The sequence below is a fragment of the Canis lupus genome, chromosome 22 (assembly GCF_048164855.1).
Source record: "Canis lupus baileyi chromosome 22, mCanLup2.hap1, whole genome shotgun sequence".
Taxonomy (NCBI): Eukaryota; Metazoa; Chordata; class Mammalia; order Carnivora; family Canidae; genus Canis; species Canis lupus.
In genome coordinates this window covers 30,450,629-30,468,968 of record NC_132859.1, presented here as the reverse complement: position 1 = coordinate 30,468,968, position 18,340 = coordinate 30,450,629, and positions in this window count along the sequence as shown.

Genomic DNA, 18,340 nt, shown 5'->3' with positions numbered 1-18,340 from the left:
TTTCTCTAACTTACTTTATTGTAAGAATACAGTACATAATACATATACAAATATGCATTGACTTATCAGTAAGAATTTCACTCAATAGTATGCTATTCATAGTTAAGTTTATGGGGAGTCAAAGGTTACACATGATTTTCAACTTTATGGAAGATTTGCCCACCTAACTCCTACATTATCCAATGGTAACTGCATATTCATTAGTAGATAGGGTTATGAATCCATTTTTATGCCCTGGTGGAACAACAGAATAGTACCAAAAAAAGCTCATACTTGGGACCTGAATTAGGAGAAAGTGCACTGAGTTCCTTGGATGGTGAGACCAACAATTTTGCTATGGCAAATGGGGAAAGTTGAAAGCTGTGTTTTCTTTTCAAGTAACACTATAATCAGGGCTTTTGTATGAACTGTGCATCTTCCTATGTTCTGTGTCCTAGTCAGTGAGGCTGAAGGTTGTATTCAGCACTAAGAGGGGCTATGAATTAGTTTCCCTACTTTAGCACAGTGGAAGGAAATCTAAAGATGGTAAAGTTCTTTGTTTGTTATCTTAACTCAAACCAACCAATGCCCCAAATTTTGTACTGAACTGGGCCACTGGCTTTGCACTGTAGACTATTAGCTCTGTCTATGCATCCCACCTTGAGCATTGATAGTTTATGCAGCACCCAGGTGTTCTCACCAGCCCTTCTGTTCAGATGGGACTGGGAGACACTCTCCACAGCAGGTAGAGCTATGTCTCCATTCCCTTGCCTGAGTTAGCCACATCAAGCTTCTCCCAGTTTTTCCTAAGTAGGTTTCTGGTCACAGTGGTCTGGGAGCCACCCTCATCCATAGCTCTGAATTACTCCCAATGCCCAGGCATACCAGAAGAATGTTCTAAACCAGTACTGGCTTTATTATAGGAGCTAACAGCTCTGCCTTGATAGAGTTCTTGAACAGCCTTTCTGGTTAGATAGAAGAATAGCTTCTAGGTCTTCTTGCCAATACTTTTGGTCAGATAGAGCCCAGGAGCTATAACCCTCTGTATTGGCTATGAATTAATACTCCTTTTTGGGCTTAGCAGGGGAACATTTCACGCCTGGTACTGGTTTTGTACAAGTGGTTATTGGTTCTGCCTACCCACCTCTCAGCTTGAGTGTTGTGAGGCTACACAGCTACCAGGTATTCTCACAGACCCTACCAGCACATAGGGCTGTGACTCAGCTCCCTGCTTTGGTATAGGCAAACCAGATTCCTGGGCCATGAAAGCTTATTTGAGGACCTGAATCAGGCATTTTGCACCTCCATTGAGTTCCCAGTTAGAGGGTGCTCTTCCCTTCCAAACTTTGTTCTGTAGATGAGCAAAACTTTTAGTTGGGATTACTACTTGGGTACTACAGGTATGAAATCAATCTGCCAAGATCGATGTGCTGATTGTTGCAAGCACCTTTCTCCTGTTCTGTCATAGTAAGATTCTCAGTACCTGGTCCCTACAGATTCTGCTTTAATCCCCATCAGGTGAGACCAGAGAATGGGCTGGAGGATCTGATTGTCCCTGCCCATACCCTGCTTTTCCACTGGAGGAAACAGATGTCTGCATGGTGCTGCAGTGGCCTGGGAGGAGGAGCAACTTGGCTAAGATATAGCCACTCCTTTTACCTTTCTAGTCTGACTTGGTCTCTATGGTGCAGGGGAGTCCTTCAGCTTCACTCCTATGTTCTGGAATTCACTCAGTGATATCTTGTTCATGAATAATTGTTAATTGTTTTTCTCGTGAGGGAAAGACAAGTCAGGAACAACTTAGGTCATCATCTTGGTGATGCCACTCTAGGTATCTAATTTTAAGAATAGATATCCAAGATGAGAAAAGTCCATTGAAGTGCCAGGACAGTGGATCATGGATTCTTGCTAGAGCAATGTCTTCAATAGCTTCTTATAAGTGATTATATTCTATCACTTATACTGATTGATATAATGAAGTGATACATCAGACTCATATATGTGATGGAGGAAACCCAAATCCATCTATATCAGAACTTGGAGTTATGTATCCAGCCCATGAAAGACACAGACTTCCTTCTGTTACCTTCTGAATATCACATGTAGATATCTTATCCAAATAATTTAGGGGTTCTGTAAACCCAAATGTGGATTCCTGGAAACATGCCCCTATATTGGTATGAATGTGTTTTGGAAGGTTTGGGAAGAAGAGTTAAGCAATATTGAGATTCCAGAGCTGTAATATTTAGTATCACATAAAAATGCTATTATAAATTGTGATAAGTGCTATGAAAGTAAGAAGTACAATGAGATTGTGAAAAAGGTACCAGATTTAGGTTAGAAGAGTTATAGAAGTTTTCTTGAGGAAGGGAAATGTAAAATAAATCAAATGGGGGAGGAGTTAATTAGGAAAATAATGGAGAAGAGAGCCCTCTTGGCATTGAGGCTAAGATGGGTCAGAGTTCTAGGGGGTAAATATCTTGATGAGAAAAGTGGGCAAGATGAAGCTGGAGAAACATAGGGTCCAAATCATATAGACTCTTGTAGAGCAGGATGAAAATAAGAAATTTTATCCCCAATGAAATGCCATTGAAAGGTTTAAAAATTACTGGTGGTTCTCATTAAATAATGAGATTCAATAAAATCTAATGATTTGTGATTTAAAAATATCACGTTGTCTTCTGTGTGGCGAACAGTTTGGTCAAAGGGCAGAACTTAAAATGATGAGATATGAGGAACAGTTAGAAAACATTGCCTAAATCCAAGTGGAGATATGGTAAGCTGTATTATAGTGATATATGAAAGAAAATTATAGTGTAAAGATTTTTCTGTGTGTCGCAATGACTAGGATTTGGACTCAGTATGCATATTATTGGGGTAAAAGTGAGAAGGAATGTGTCCTCAATTATCTCCCAATATCTGAAATGAGATATTGGAGAGATGAAGGTAACATTCAGATATTAGTCAAAATAGTCACTGCTTATTAGTCTCTGGGGAATATTTGCTGTTTCAGCTTTACCTTATATTTTATCTTAGCATTCCTATAGATACACGTTGAGATGTATCATATTTTTTAAAGTTTTTATTTATTTATTCATGATAGACATAAAGAAAGAGAGAGAGGCAGAGACACAGGCAGAGGGAGAATCAGGCTCCATGCCGGGAGCCTGACGTGGGACTCGATCCCAGGACTCCAGAATCACGCCCTGGGCCAAAGGCAGGCGCTGAACTGCTGAGCCACCCACACATCCCTAAGATGTATAATATTTAAGATTTCCCCTTTTTATGCATGCAGATACCAACCCACACATTAATATGTACATTATATAATTATCTGAATAATTATAGTAATTTAAGAGCTTCATTTCCTTTCTTCCATCCCATATACTTCTCTATGTATCTCTAGCCACTGAAGTTTTACACTTAGGAATATAATTTAGAGTTTTTAAAGGGCATGCAATGTCCAAATCAATTTATGATCTTGGAGAAATTACTAAATTAAGCATCACAATAACAGTAGTAAAGCATGCCTCTCATATTATGGGGACTTCAAATAACCAAATATAGCATTTACTGTTAGTGTTATTATAATATAGCATGAATAATTTGTAACACTGATCTAGTAAAGTTCTTTTTAGGCTTGGCAATATTTAATCCAAAACTTAAGGAAAATTTCCTATCAACAAAAGCAAATATTTAGATAATTTTGCATATTTAATGTGACTTAAAAATGCTACATTTATAGATTTTTATGACTCAAGAAAAGACATTTAAGAAATAGTAAAGAATCAAATTCCATAATAGTCTTGTGATATTTTGTATCCATATACTTTCTCTATTTTTAATTTTTTAATTTTTATTTTTTTAATTTTTATTTATTTATGATAGTCACAGAGAGAGAGAGAGAGAGAGAGAGAGAGGCAGAGAGAGAAGCAGGCTCCATGCACCGGGAGCCGGATGTGGGATTCGATCCCGGGTCTCCAGGATCGCGCCCTGGGCCAAAGGCAGGCGCCAAACCGCTGTGCCACCCAGGGATCCCCTTTCTCTATTTTTAAAATCAGTTATACCAAAAACTGAATAACAGAGTTAATTGGAAAATCATAAACATCCAATGAAAAAAGGTATAACTTTCAGTGGTTCATAGTAGGATAGCACACAGGCTCTACCATTGCATAACTTCAAATAGAGTCAAACTCCCTTTATAAAGAGACCTTTGTTTAACTGGATCAGAGAATGGAACAACTTATGTCGCTGGACATTGTGAAAAACAGTAAAACACAGCTGGCAAATAGTGGTTGAGTGTGATACCAAACTGGGAAGATAGTGTAACAAAGATCAGGGAAAGAAATAAAAAGCACTTTGCTAAAAGCACTGTCATTCAGGGTATCTGTTCACATGTTTAAAGTTGCACTGTAAGATGAACAACTGTGGGGGGAGAATAGACATCAGTAAAATGATCCAACCCAGTTATTAAAGAGAAAGAAAAATAAAGAAAAATTAATAGCACTTCAAAGAAATGAAATTTTTAAATGAAATTAATGAAATAGAAAATAGAAAAGCAATAAACTTAAAAATTGGTTCAACAAAATTGACAAATCTTAGACAGATTGACAAAGCCAAAAAGAGATTAAAATTATTAAAATAACAAAAGTAAGAGGAGACATTACTATTGAACTTAAAATATCAAATGATTATAAAGAAATTTTAATCTCTGGTAATAAAGTAGATAACAGGCATAATAGACAAATTCCTAGAAAGATATAAACTATAGAAATAGAGTCAAGAAGAAATAGAAAACCTGAATAAGTCATAAGAAGTGAAGAACTTGAATTACTAATAATTTTTAAAAACCAACCATAAAGAAAAGTCCAGGCCAAGATGGCTTCACAAGTGACTTTAGACTATTGAATGAAAAATTAATACTGATTCTTCCAATGCTCTTCCTAAAAGTGGAAGAGGAAGGTATAGTTAGTGCCTCATTCTGAGGCCAGTATTCCCTGATAGAAAATAGAGAAAAATCCACCACTAGAGAAAAAAAATTAGATCCATTCAATAGACCCAGAAAAAAAATTGACAAAATCAACTTTACATTATAAACATATTCAAAAACTAAGAAAATTTCAAACTTCAAAGAAAGGAAAATTCCTCAACCTGAAAAAAAGTACCTATAAAGAACCTTTAAGATGCATCATAGTCACCTTCTGATCAGGAACAGAACTAGAATATCTGCTCTCACCATTTTCTTTCAACATTGTACTTGAGTTAGGGCAATTATGCAAAAATTCAGTTAAAAGCCATTCATATTTGGGGAGCTTGGTGCTCAGTTGGTTAAGCGTCTGACTTGATTTTTGGCTCAGGTTGTGAGATTAAGCCCTTTGCTGCGCTCAGCAGGAAGTCTGCTTGAGATTTTCTCTTTCCCTCTCCCTCTGCCTCTCCCTACAATCCCCACTCCCCCAACCAGCTGGTGCTCTCTCAGATAAATAAACCTTTTAAAAAGCCATTCATTCCTACTGGAAAGAGAAAGTAAATCTATTTCTATTTTTAGATGATTAGGTATATGTATATGTGTGTGTATAATATATATATTATGTATATGTGTGTATAATATATATATATGCATATATTCCAAAGGAATCCACTTAAAAACTATTAAAACTAATGAATGAGGAGTACCTGGGTGGCCCAGTTGTTTGAGCATCTGCCTGCTGCTCAGGTCGTGATCCCAGGGTCCTGGGATCGAGTCCTATATCAGGCTCCCTGCTTCACAGGGAGCCTGCCTCTCCCTTTGCTTCCCTCTCTCTCTGTCTCTCATGAATATATAAATAAAATCTTAAAAAATAAAAAATAAAATAATAAATGAGCATACCAACTTTTCAGTTTACAAGATCAGTATCAAATATCAATATTCCTTTTTTATCAATAACATTTCTATCTGTACTAAAATACAGATAGAAATTAATAAAATTATATTTATAATCAAAATATGAAATATTTGGGATTAAGCTGAAGGAAAAAGTGCAAATCTTATACACTGAGAACTATAAGGAATTATTGGAAAATTTAAAGAAGATCTTATAAATGGAAAGACGTTCTTTGATAGAAAACTCTATATTACTAAAAATATCACTACTCCACACATTGATCTATAAATTCAAAGGAATCTGCCACCATTTCATCAGGTTTCTTTGAAGAAATGAACAAACTATTCCTAACATTCAGATAGAAATTTATAAAGAAGTTCAAGGTAAACACCCAAAAATATCTTGAAATAAAAGAAAAAGTTGTAGTATCCACTTTCTTATTTCAAATTACTACAAAACTGCAGTAAACAAGACTATGTGGTACTGGCATAAATATAGGCATATAGATCAATGGAATAGAACTGAGATTTAAGAAATAAACCTATACATCTATGGTCAGTTGGTTTTAAACAGAGTGCCAAGATCATTTATTGGGCAAATAATAGTCTTTTCAATGTGTAGCGTTGGGACATTTGGAGAGCCACATGCAAAAAAGTGAAATGGAACTCCTATCCCACCTCATATATAAAATTTAACCCCCAATAGATCAATACATAAATGTATGAGCTAAGACTATAAAGCTCTTAAGATAGAGATAAATATTAATGACTTTACATTAAACAATGGTTTCTTAGATATGATTTTAAAAATACAAGTGACAAGACAAAACATATAAACTTCATTAATAATAAAAATGTTTACATTTCCAAGGACACCATCAAGAGATCTTTCACAATAGGAGAAAATATTTGCAAATTATATATATGGTAATAGGCTTATATCTTGAATATATGAATACATCATAAGTTATTAGGAGAATATAAACCAAAAGTATTATGAACATTTGGGCTCTTTTCATAACTTAGCTATTGTTGATGCTGCTGCTATAAACATTGGGGCACATGCATCCCTTCAAATCATTATTTTAGTACCCTTCAGGTAAATACCTACTTGTGCACTTGTTGGATCATAGAATGGTTCTATTTTTAACTTCTTGAGGAACCTCCTAATGTTTTCCAGAGGGGCTGCACCAGTTTTAATTCCTCTTAACAGTGTTGGAGGGTTACCTTTCTCTGTATCCTCACCAACACCTGTTGTTTCTTGAGTTGTTAATTTTAGCCATTCAGACAGGTGTGAAGTGGTATCTCATTGTAGTTTTGAGATACCACCTGATGCTCGCTGGAATGTCTATTGTAAAAATACAGATAATAACAAGTGTTGAAGATGTTGAGAAATTGGAATCCTTATGGATTGCCGATGAGAATGTGAAGTGATGTAGCCTACTTGGAAAACAGTTTGGCTGTTCCTTAAAAGGTTATTACAAGAGTTATATGACCTAGCAGTTCTACTTGTAGATATAGACCTAAGAGAAATGTAAACATATTTCTACACAAAAGCTGTACACAAATCTACATGGTGACATTATTTATAATAGTCCAAAAATAGAAATAGTTTATATGCCTTTCATTTGATTAATGGATAAAGTGTGAGATATCCATACAATGGAATATTATTCAAGCATAAAAACTGAAATAGTGATACATGCTAGTACCTGAATGAACCTTTAAAATATGCTAAATGAAACAAATAAAACATAAAAGAACACATGCTATGTAATTCCGTTTCCATGAAATATCCAGCATATAGAAGTATGCAGGGAAAGAAAGTAGATTAATAGTTGCCTAGGTCTAAGAGAAGAATTGGACAGAAGTGAGTAGTGACTGCTAATGAACATAGGTTTTCTCTTAAGAAGTATAAAAGTTTTTTAAAATGATTGTGGTGATGGCTGTACACCTGTGAATACTTTTGAAAAATTGAATTGTGTACCTTAAATATATGTAAATTATGTGAATTATAAAGATGTTATAAAATTTTTAAAAATGATGATACAGGAGGTTGGATAAATTAAAGAACTTGGAAAAACGTTATTTTCATAATAAGTTATGACAAACCCCTGGAATTAATTTGTGATAGCCATATGTGATAAGGAAGAAGGAAAGAGTACAGAAAAGTGAGAGAATTTTAAGGTTTTAACTTACTGAGCTTATGGGAAAACATACATACGATTTAGACATTAAAAATAAAGATAATGTGTTTAAAATAATATGTAATCACTAGGAAAAAATAAACATTGAAAATAATTAAAATTTAAGAAATTAGTTAGTAGAAGGCAGGATAGTAGAACAGAAGAATAACAAATAGTTGCAAATAGAAAAGTAGAAACAAAAGCAGAAATAACTTCAAACATAAAATCTCAAATAAAAATGGATTATTTTCATGATAAAAATATATAAAACCATATATTACAATGAAAAATAATATCCTGGAATATGTTATTTATAAGAGATTTACCTAAAGGAAAGTGTTACAAAGATTCTGAAAATAAAGGCAAGAAAAGTTTAATCAGGTAAATATGGAACAAAAATTTTAAAAAATGATATCAGAGAAAATAGAATAACAGAGGATAAAAACATAACTTCTGAGTAACAGGGTAAATATATATATAAAACAACTAATATACCATAAAGAGAAATTTAAATGTAACTATTAAACTTGTGTTCTCCAATACACCCCTCATGGTTACAATTTTCAGTAAGCTAAACAGACCAAGGAATCAAAAAATAAGTTAAATAGATAGAATATTTATTTAATCATACAATGACTAAGCTTGACTTCTTGTGTGTATGTGTGTGTGTTTACCTAGTATTAGGCTCTAAAATTCAGAATACAATTTTTTTCCTAGTACTTATGAAAAATGATACTATGCCACAACCTAAACTGTACAAATGTGTTAATATATTCCAAAACAATATCATAGAAACTATGAAGAATAAACATACAATATATTAGTAACAAAAATTGATGATGTGAAGATATTAAATATATTATAGCAAAAAAGACACATATTAAAATAGTAAGACAAGACACCCCTAGGTTTAAACATGAACACACATGAAAAACTATGAGAGTTGTAGAGCTGGGTATTAATGAAATCATTGAGTGTCATTAATGTAAGGAGGCAACTTCACAATTTGGCAATAAGATGAACATTTACAAATACAAATGCGTATATAAGAAAATGAAAAAAGTTCAGATAAGCTCATTATTTAGTTTTAGAATCTAAAGATTCCGATACAAACAGAAACAGAAAGATGCAATAAAGATAACACTAATGAGAATTTTAAAAACACACAGTGATCTTAAACCTAATATTAAGGACTTTAAAAAACTAAAAGCAGACTCTTTGAAAAGCCTTATATTATAATATCATGAAAACTTTTGACAATGTTACATCATAAAATAAAAAATGAAAATGCAGTGAGCATGTAGAAATAAGTATTGTTATAAATTATGTGGCAAAATGTTATGGAATGTTAAAAATAAATTTAAAATCTGGTTATTGTGCAAAGAAAAAATGGAACATTACATGGAAAAATAACACAAAACTGAACTGCTACTCAGAAATTTTTCCATAGTTAATACCTACCCTACCTTACTAGCTTAATGAACATGTTCTAACAAATTTGTAGTGCCATATAACTTTCATTTTATTTAAATTTTGTCAGAAAACAGAATAACAAGACAAGCTTTCCAACTAATTTTATGGACCTAGATAATCATGCAATCAAATTCAGCTAAATCTAATTCAAACTATGGGCAATTATGTCTGTGGATTTAAAATTTCTCAGTGAATATCAGTTGATTGAATAAAAATAATACCTAAAAATTGATGGTTACCAAGGGTTTGGCTGAGAATTGCAATGAGATATGTAATTTCAAAAATCAAGCAATGCAATGTCAAATAAACTAAATTTTTCAAAAACCGTCAAATGCACCAGTAGAAATGGAGAGGCACTTGAACATTTTCCAAATATTTTATGATTAAAAAATAAGCCTAAGCCTATGAAACAATGTGGAAGAAGCTTAAATTATTGTGAACTGAGAGAAGCCAGTCTGAAAGGCTACATAGTATATGATTTCTGACATTTTGGAAAAGATAAACCCTAGAAACAGTAAAAAGATCAGTGGTTGCCAGAAGTTCACAGAAAGGGGTCCAGGAATAAGTGGGTAGAGCAGGGAAGATTTTCAGGGCAGTGAAGCTATTCTGTATAATACTATCATGGTAGATACATTAAATTATTCATTTGTTAAAACCTATAGAACTGCACAAAAGAAAGTATGAAACCTAATGTAAACTATAGGATTTAGTTAATAATGTACCAATAGTGGTTCGTCAATTGTAATGAATGTACTACACTAATGCAGGATGCTAACAATAGGGGAAACTGTCTGGAGGGGACAAGGATTATGTAAGAGCCAAGCAACAACAACAACATAAACCCAAGATACATGAACTTTTCAAGTGCACATAAAACATTCTCCATGGTAGAACATATGTTAGGCTTCAAAATTCTCTCAAGAATGAAATTGTACCAACTATGTTCTCAGACCTTAGTGAATGACACTAAAAACCAAGGAAAACTGGGAAATTCATAAATATGTGGAGAGTAGTCCACTTTCCAACAACCTATAGGTCAAAGAAAAAAATCACAAGAGAAATCAGAAAATGCTTTGAGATAAAATAAAAAGAAAACACAAACTTGTGGAACTCAGAGAAAGCAGTGCTCTGATGGGAAGTTATAGTTGTAAATGCCACCATATCAATATCCTAACGTTTTGCTATAAGTAACTAGAAAGGGTACATAAAATGAAACCCAAAGTTAACAGAAAGAAGGAAATAATAGACTGAAGTAGAAATAAATGAAGAACAGAAAAAAATAATGAAAATCAATGATATAAAAAGTTCTTTGAAAAGATCAACAAAATTGGCAAACCTTTAGCTAACCAAGTAATAAAGGAAACTATTACAGCTCAAATCAGAAATGAATGTGGGATCATTACTCTTGACTTTACAGAGATAAAAACGGATTATAAGGGAAAACTATGGAAAGTTATAGGACAGCAAAATTAGACAAACTACATTAAATGGACAATTCCTAGAAGCAGAAAAACTATTAAAACTGACTTAAGAAAATCCAAGCAGATCCATAACTAGTAAGGACATTGAATCAGTAATCAAAACATGCCAAGAAAGAAATATCCAAGCCCAGATATGCTACCAAATATTCTACCAAATATTTAAAGAAGAATCAACACTAACTCTTCCAAAAAAATAGGAAAGGATAGAACATTTCCTATCTTGTTCTGTGAAGCCAGCATTACCCGGTTATCAAAGCAAGACAAAAACATCACAGGACGACTGTAGACTAATAACTCATATGAATGGAGATGCAAAAATCCTCAACAAAATACTGGCAAACTGTTGAATACTAGCAAACAAAAACCTAGCAGCATGTTGAAAGAATTATATGTAATGATCACATGGGATTTATTCTAGAACTCTAAGGGTAGTTCCACATATTATACCATATTGGCATAATAAAAAAGGACCACCTCAACTGATGCCCAAAAGACATTTGACAATATTTAATACACTTTCATGATAAAAAAACATTTGACAAACTAGGAATAAAAGGTAAAGTTCACAATATGGTGTAGAACATCTATTAAAAATGATGCCCTCAGAGCTAACACCATATTCTATGGTGAAAGACTGAAACTTTCCCCTTAGATGAGAAAAAATATAAGAATGCCCATTTTTGCCATTCTAATCAAAATTTTACCAGAAGTTCTAGTGAGAGGAATTAGAAATGAAAAAAGAAAAGGAAAGGAAGAAATAACACTATCTCTATTTACAAATGACACAATCTTATTTATAGAAAATCCTAAGGAATCTCCAGAAAAACTCCCAGAAAATATCAGGCCCAATAAATAAATCGAACAAAGTTGCAGACACCATTCACAAAAATCAGTTGTATTTCTATACAAAAGAAATGAACAACTGAAAAAAAAAAAAACCCTAAACATTATCATCAAACTAATATAATATACAGGAATAAATTTAACCAAGGAAGTGCAAGATTTGTATCCTGAGATGTAGAAAACATTGCTGAAATAAATTTAAAAAGACCTAAATAAATGGAAAGACATTTCTATTCATGTGGGATTAGAAGATTTACCACTGCTAAAATGGTAACATTCCCTGAAGTGTTGTATACCTTAAGTATAATCCCTATTAAATTTCTACTGCTGTTTTTTGTTTTGTTTTGTTTTGTTTGCCAAAATGGAAAACGTTTTCTTAAAACTCATAGAATTACAAGAGTTCTTGTGATGGTTAATTTTATGTCAGCTGGGTCATGTGAGCCCAGATACTTGGTCAAACATTCTTATGGATGTTTCTGTGAGGTTGTTTTTGGATGAGATTAACAGTCAGATTGTTACAATGAGTAAAGCAGATTGCACTCCCCACTGTGGGTGGGAATCATCCAGTCAATTAAAAGCCTGAATGGGGGCTGCCCAGGGGTCTCAGCGGTTTAGCGCACCCTTCAGCACAGGGTGTGATCCTGGAGACCTAGGATCAAGTCTCACCTTGGGCTCCCTGCACGGAGCCTGCTTTTCCCTCTGCCTGTGTTTCCGTAAGAGGGAATTCTTCTGCTTTCAAACTGGTATATCATCTTTTTCCTACCTTCAGATTTAAAATGAAGCATGTATTCATGAGTGTCAGGCCTGCCAGTCTTCATTCAGACTGGAAATACACCACCAACTATCCTGGTCCTCAGGTCTTCAGATTCTAACTGGAACCACACCATTGGCCCTCCCGGGGCTTCAACATGCTGACTTACCCAGCAGATCTTAGACTTGTCAGCATTCATAATTATGTGAGTCAACTCCCAACATATAAACATGCATCCTATTGGTTCTGTTTCTCTGGGGAACACTGAATAATACAGATGTAAAATAACCAAAACAATCTTGATAAAGAAGAACAAAATTGGGAAAGTCATAGTTATTGGTTTAAAAATTTACTACAAAGCTACAGTAATCAAGATGCTGGTACTAGCATAAGAATAGGTATGCAGATCAATGGGATTGAATTGGGAGTCTAGAAATAAACCCATATATTTATGGTCAGTTCATCTTCAAAAAGAGTGCCAAAGCTGTTCGGTGTGCAAAGAATATAGTTTTTTCCACATATGTTGCTGGAACAATTGTATAGCCATGTGCAAAAGAAGAAAATTGGGCCTGTACCTCACACCATATATAAATATTAATTCAAAATTAATCAAAGATTTAAATATGAGTTAATATTATAAAATCTTGGCAGAACACAGTGATAAAACTTTGCAATATTGGATTTTGCAATGGATTCTTAAATATTAATTTAAAAACTGTATTATGTGTAATACTGAATTTTAATAAAAGTCAAGACACATCTTTCCATTTATTCAAATATTTTTAATGTCCCTAGGTTAGATTTTTATGGATGTTTCTTAACATCCATAAAACAATGATTGATTGAAAAATCATTAATAAGAGCCAGAAATCTTCCTTTCTTCAAAAGAAATAAATAAACAATAGAAGTTAGGCTGATGAGTTAAAAAAAAAAAGATGAGCTAGGCATATGAGTATTAATATGAGTTACAAAGCAGAGCATATGGGGCAAAGTTTTCATAGTTATATTAGTCAGGGTTCCCCAGAGAAATAGAACCAATAGGATACACATAGATACAAAGAATGAGATTTATTTTAAGGGTTGTGCTCCAAAATTATGGAAGCTGAGAAGTACTTTTGTCTTAATTTGGACTGCTATAGTACAAGGTGTTTATTGATGATTAATTTTATGTGTAATCTTGACTGAGCCAAGGGGTACCCAGCTAACTAGTAAACCATTTCTAAGTGTGTTTGTGAGGATGTTTCCAAAAGATATTAGCATTTGAATCGGTGCACTGAGTATAACAGATGGCCCTCCTCAGTATGACTGGACATCATCTAGTCCATTGAAGATCCAAATAGAAAAAAAAAAAGTGGAGGAGGGGAAAATTTACTCTCTCCTAGATCTTGAACATCCATCTTTTCCTGTACTCTGATATCAGTGCTCCTGTTCTAGGGACTTTTGTACTTAGTCTATGCCTAGATTTAGTTTTTTGCGTGTTGATGTCCAACTATTCCAGCATCATTTGTTGAAAAGATTATATTTGCTCAATGGTATTGTCTTTGTTCCTATGTCAAAGATCAGTTAACTGTGTTTATATGTCTCTATATCTGGGCTCTCTATCATTTTCCATTGTTCTATTCATTTATTCTTTAAAAATACCACACTGTCTTGATTACTATATAGTAATAAATCACACTATAGTATATCCCAATGTCTGGTAGTGTCAGCCCTCCAACTTTTTTCTTTTTCTTCAATATTGTGTTGGCTACTCTGAGTATTTTACCTGTCATCAACTTTGTTGATATCCACAAAATAAGTTTCTGGGATTTTGATTGGGATGGTATTAAATATAGAAAGTTGGGAAGAACTGACATAATGACTCAAAACACAAAAGCTCAATAATGAGTTTGCCTCAGTATTGTCATTGAATATCTCTTCCATTTCTTTAGCTTTTTAGAGTTTTGTGGTTTTCCCCATATAGGTCTTGTATATATTTTGTTACATTTATACCTAAGTATTTTTGTTCAGGAGGGGATGCTAATGTAAATGATATTGTGCTTTTAATTTTAAATTCTGATTGGTCATTGCTTGCATATAGGAAAGCAATTGAGTTTTGTGTATTAACCTTGTACCCTGTAACCCTGATATAATTGTTTTTTAGTTCTAGGAGGTTTTTTTTTGTTGATTATTTCAGATTTACTACATACACAGCCATGATATATATGAATAAAGACAGTTTTATCTCTACGATCTTAATCTGCAAACTTTTATTTTTTTAAGATTTTATTTATTTATTTAATGAGAGATATACAAATAGAGAGAGGCAGAGACACAGGCAGAGGGAGAAGCAGGCTCCGTGCAGGAAGCCCGAGGTGGGACTCGATTCCAGGTCTCCAGGATCAACCTGGAGCGGGAGGCGGTGCTAAACTGCTGAGCCACCCGGGCCGCCCAATCTGCAAACTTTTAATTTCCTTTTTTTTTGTCTTATTGCATTAGCTAGAATTGCAAGTATGATGTTGAAAAATAATAGGGCATATACATCCTTGTCTTGTTCCTATTTTAGAAAGCTTACTGTTTCTCACCATTAATTATGACATTAGCTATAGATTTTTTTGTAGATATTCTTTTGTTTTTTAAAGATTTTATTTATTTATTCATAGAAACACACACAGAGAGGTAGAGACACAGGCAGAGGGGGAAGCAGGCTCCATGCTTGGAGCCCGATGTGGGACTCGATCCAGGGTCCCTGGGATCATGCCCTGGACCAAAGGCAGCACTAAACCACTGAGCCACCTGGGCTGCCCTGTAGATATTCTTTATAAAGTTGGGGAATTTCACTTCTATTACTAGTTTACTGAATTTTTATCATGAAGGATATTGGATTCTGTCAAATTCTTTTCCTGCAACTATTGATGATCATGTGATTTTTCTTAAGTCTCTTGATATGATGAATTACAGAAAATGATTTGTGAATGTTGAACCAGCCTTACATATTTAGAATATATCCCCCTCGGTTGTGGTGTATAAAAGTTTTTATTTTTAGATTCAATTGGCTAATTTTTTGAGGATTATTTGTGTTAATGAGAGAGAGATTTGTAGTTTTCTTCTAATGTTTTGGTCTGGTTTTGGTATTAGGATAATCCTGCCTAACAGAATGAGTTAGGAAATATTCTCTCATCTATCTTCTTAAAGAGATTGTGGAGGATTGGCATAATTTCCTCGTTTAATGTTTGGTAGGAAGCACCAGTGAATCTATCTGTGACTGGTGCTTTCTATTTTGGAAGGTTACTAATTATTGATTAAATTAGATATAGGCCTATTCAAATTATCTATTTAGTCACGTATAAGTTTTGGCAGAGTATATCTTTCAAGGTATTGGTTCATTTTATCTAGGATATTGAATTTATGGGCACAGAATTGTTCATAGTTTTCTTTTATTATCCCTTTTTGTGCATGAGATCTCTAGTGATATTCCCTCTTTAACTTCTGATATTAGTAATTTGTGTCTTCTCTCATCTTCCATAGTCTGGCTTACCAATTTTATTATTTTAGAGAGCCAACTTTCTGTTGACTTTTTTTCTCTATTGATTTCCTGCTTTCAATTTCATTGACTTCTGCTCTACTTGTTATTTCTTTTTTTCTGCTTACTTTGGATTTAATTTGTTCTTTTTCTAGTTTTCTAAGGTAGAGACATATGACTGATGTTATATTTTTCTTGTTTTCTAATATATATATTCAATGCTATAGATTTTCCTCTAAGCACTGATATCAATGCATCCTATAAATACCGGTTCATTATATTTTCATTTTCATTTAGTTCAAAATGTATTTTAACTTCACTAAAGAGTTCTTCTTTGACTTATGTGTTATACAGAAGTATGATGTTTGCTCCCCAAGCATTTTAGCATCTTATGGCTGTTTTTCCGTTATTGATGTCCATTTTTCATTCCACTGTGATCTGAGAGTCAACATTTTATGCAATCTATTTTTTGTGAAGGTGTATTTTATGGCCCAGAATGTGGTCTTTCTTGATGAGTATTCTTTTTTTTTTTTTTTCTTGATGAGTATTCTATGTGAGCTTGAGGAGAATATGTATACTGCTATAATTAGTCTATAAATATTCATTATATCCAGTTGATTGATGGTGTTGCTTAGTTCAACTATGTCCTAATAATTTTCTGCCTACTGGATCTGTTTATTTCTGATAGAGAGGGTTGAAGTCTCCAACTATCATGGTGGATTCATCTATTTATCCTTGTAGTTCTACCAATTTATGTCTCATTTATTTTAGTGCTCTGTCAGGTGCATACACATTAAGAGTGTTAGGTTTTCTTGGAGAATTGACCCTTTTATCATCATGTAATGCCTCTCTTTGTCCCTGATAATGTTCCTTGGTCTAAAATTGGTGTGTCTGAAGTTAATATAGCTTCTCCTATTTTCTTCTGATTGTCATTAGCATGGTATATTTTTCTCCATCCATTTACATTTAATCTTCTATGTCTTTATATTTAATGTGGGTTTCTTCTAGTCAGTAGACTTACTTTTTGGTCCACTCTGACAATTTCTGTGTTTTAATAGCTGCATCTATCCTATTTCTGTTCAAAGTGATCATTTATAAAGTTAGATTAATATCTACTATATTTGTTACATTTTGATGGCATTGTTCTCTGTTGCTATTTTTGTCTTCTAATCTTTTTTGTTTTGGTTTTGTGGTTTTATTTTTTTTAATATTTAATGATTATTATTTTGGTGTTTTTAGAGAGAGAAAGTGTGAGTGAGTGAGTGGGGAGGGACAGAGGGAGAGAGGGAATCTGAAGCAGGCTCCACATTTAGCACAGAATCTGATACAGGCCTTGATCCCATGATCCTGAGAGCATGACCTAAGCTGAAACCAAGAGTTGGATGCTTAACTGACTGAGCCACCCAGGTACCCCTGTTTTTTGTGGTTTTAATTGACCATTATATATAATTTCATTTTTTCTCCTTTATCCTCATATCAGTTTTTTATTTGTTTGTTTTACTTTTTATAATGGTTGCCCTAGAGTTTTCAACATACATTTACAGCTAATCCAAGTCCACTTTCCAATAACACTGTATCACTTAACAGGTAGTATGAATATTTTACATTGACAAGGTAATCCCAGTTCTGTCCTCTCATTTTTGTATCATTAGTGTCATTTATTTCACATATACATGTATACATAGACATATATAATCAAATACATTGTTATTATTTTGAACAAACTGTTTTTTAGATTAAGAATAAAAAATAAAAGTGTGTCTTTTATCTTCACTTATTCCTTCTCTGATGCTTTTCCTGTCTTTATATAGATCTCAGGTTCTGACCCTCATCATTTTACTTCTCTCTAAAAATAAATTATTTGAAACATTTCTTGCAAAGTAGATACAGTGGTAATGAATTTCCTCAGATCTCGTTTAAAAAAGTTTATTTCTCTTTCGCTTTTGAAGGTTAATTTTTCAGTGCACGGAATTGTAGAATGGTGGGTTTTTTTTTTTTTTTTTTTTTTGCCCTCAATGCTTTAAATATTGTACTATACTCCCTTCTTGCTTCTACAATCTGAGGAGAAGTTAGATGTAATTCTTATCTTTGTTCCTCTGCAGGTAAGATTTTTCCCTTCCCCTCTCCCCTCTGCTTCTTTCTGGATTCATTGTTTTTCTTTACTGGGAAAATTATATGCCTAAGTGTAGGTAATTGTTCTCTTTACATTTATCCTACTCCGTGTTCTCCGAACTATTGGATCTGTGGTTCGGTGTCTGACATTTT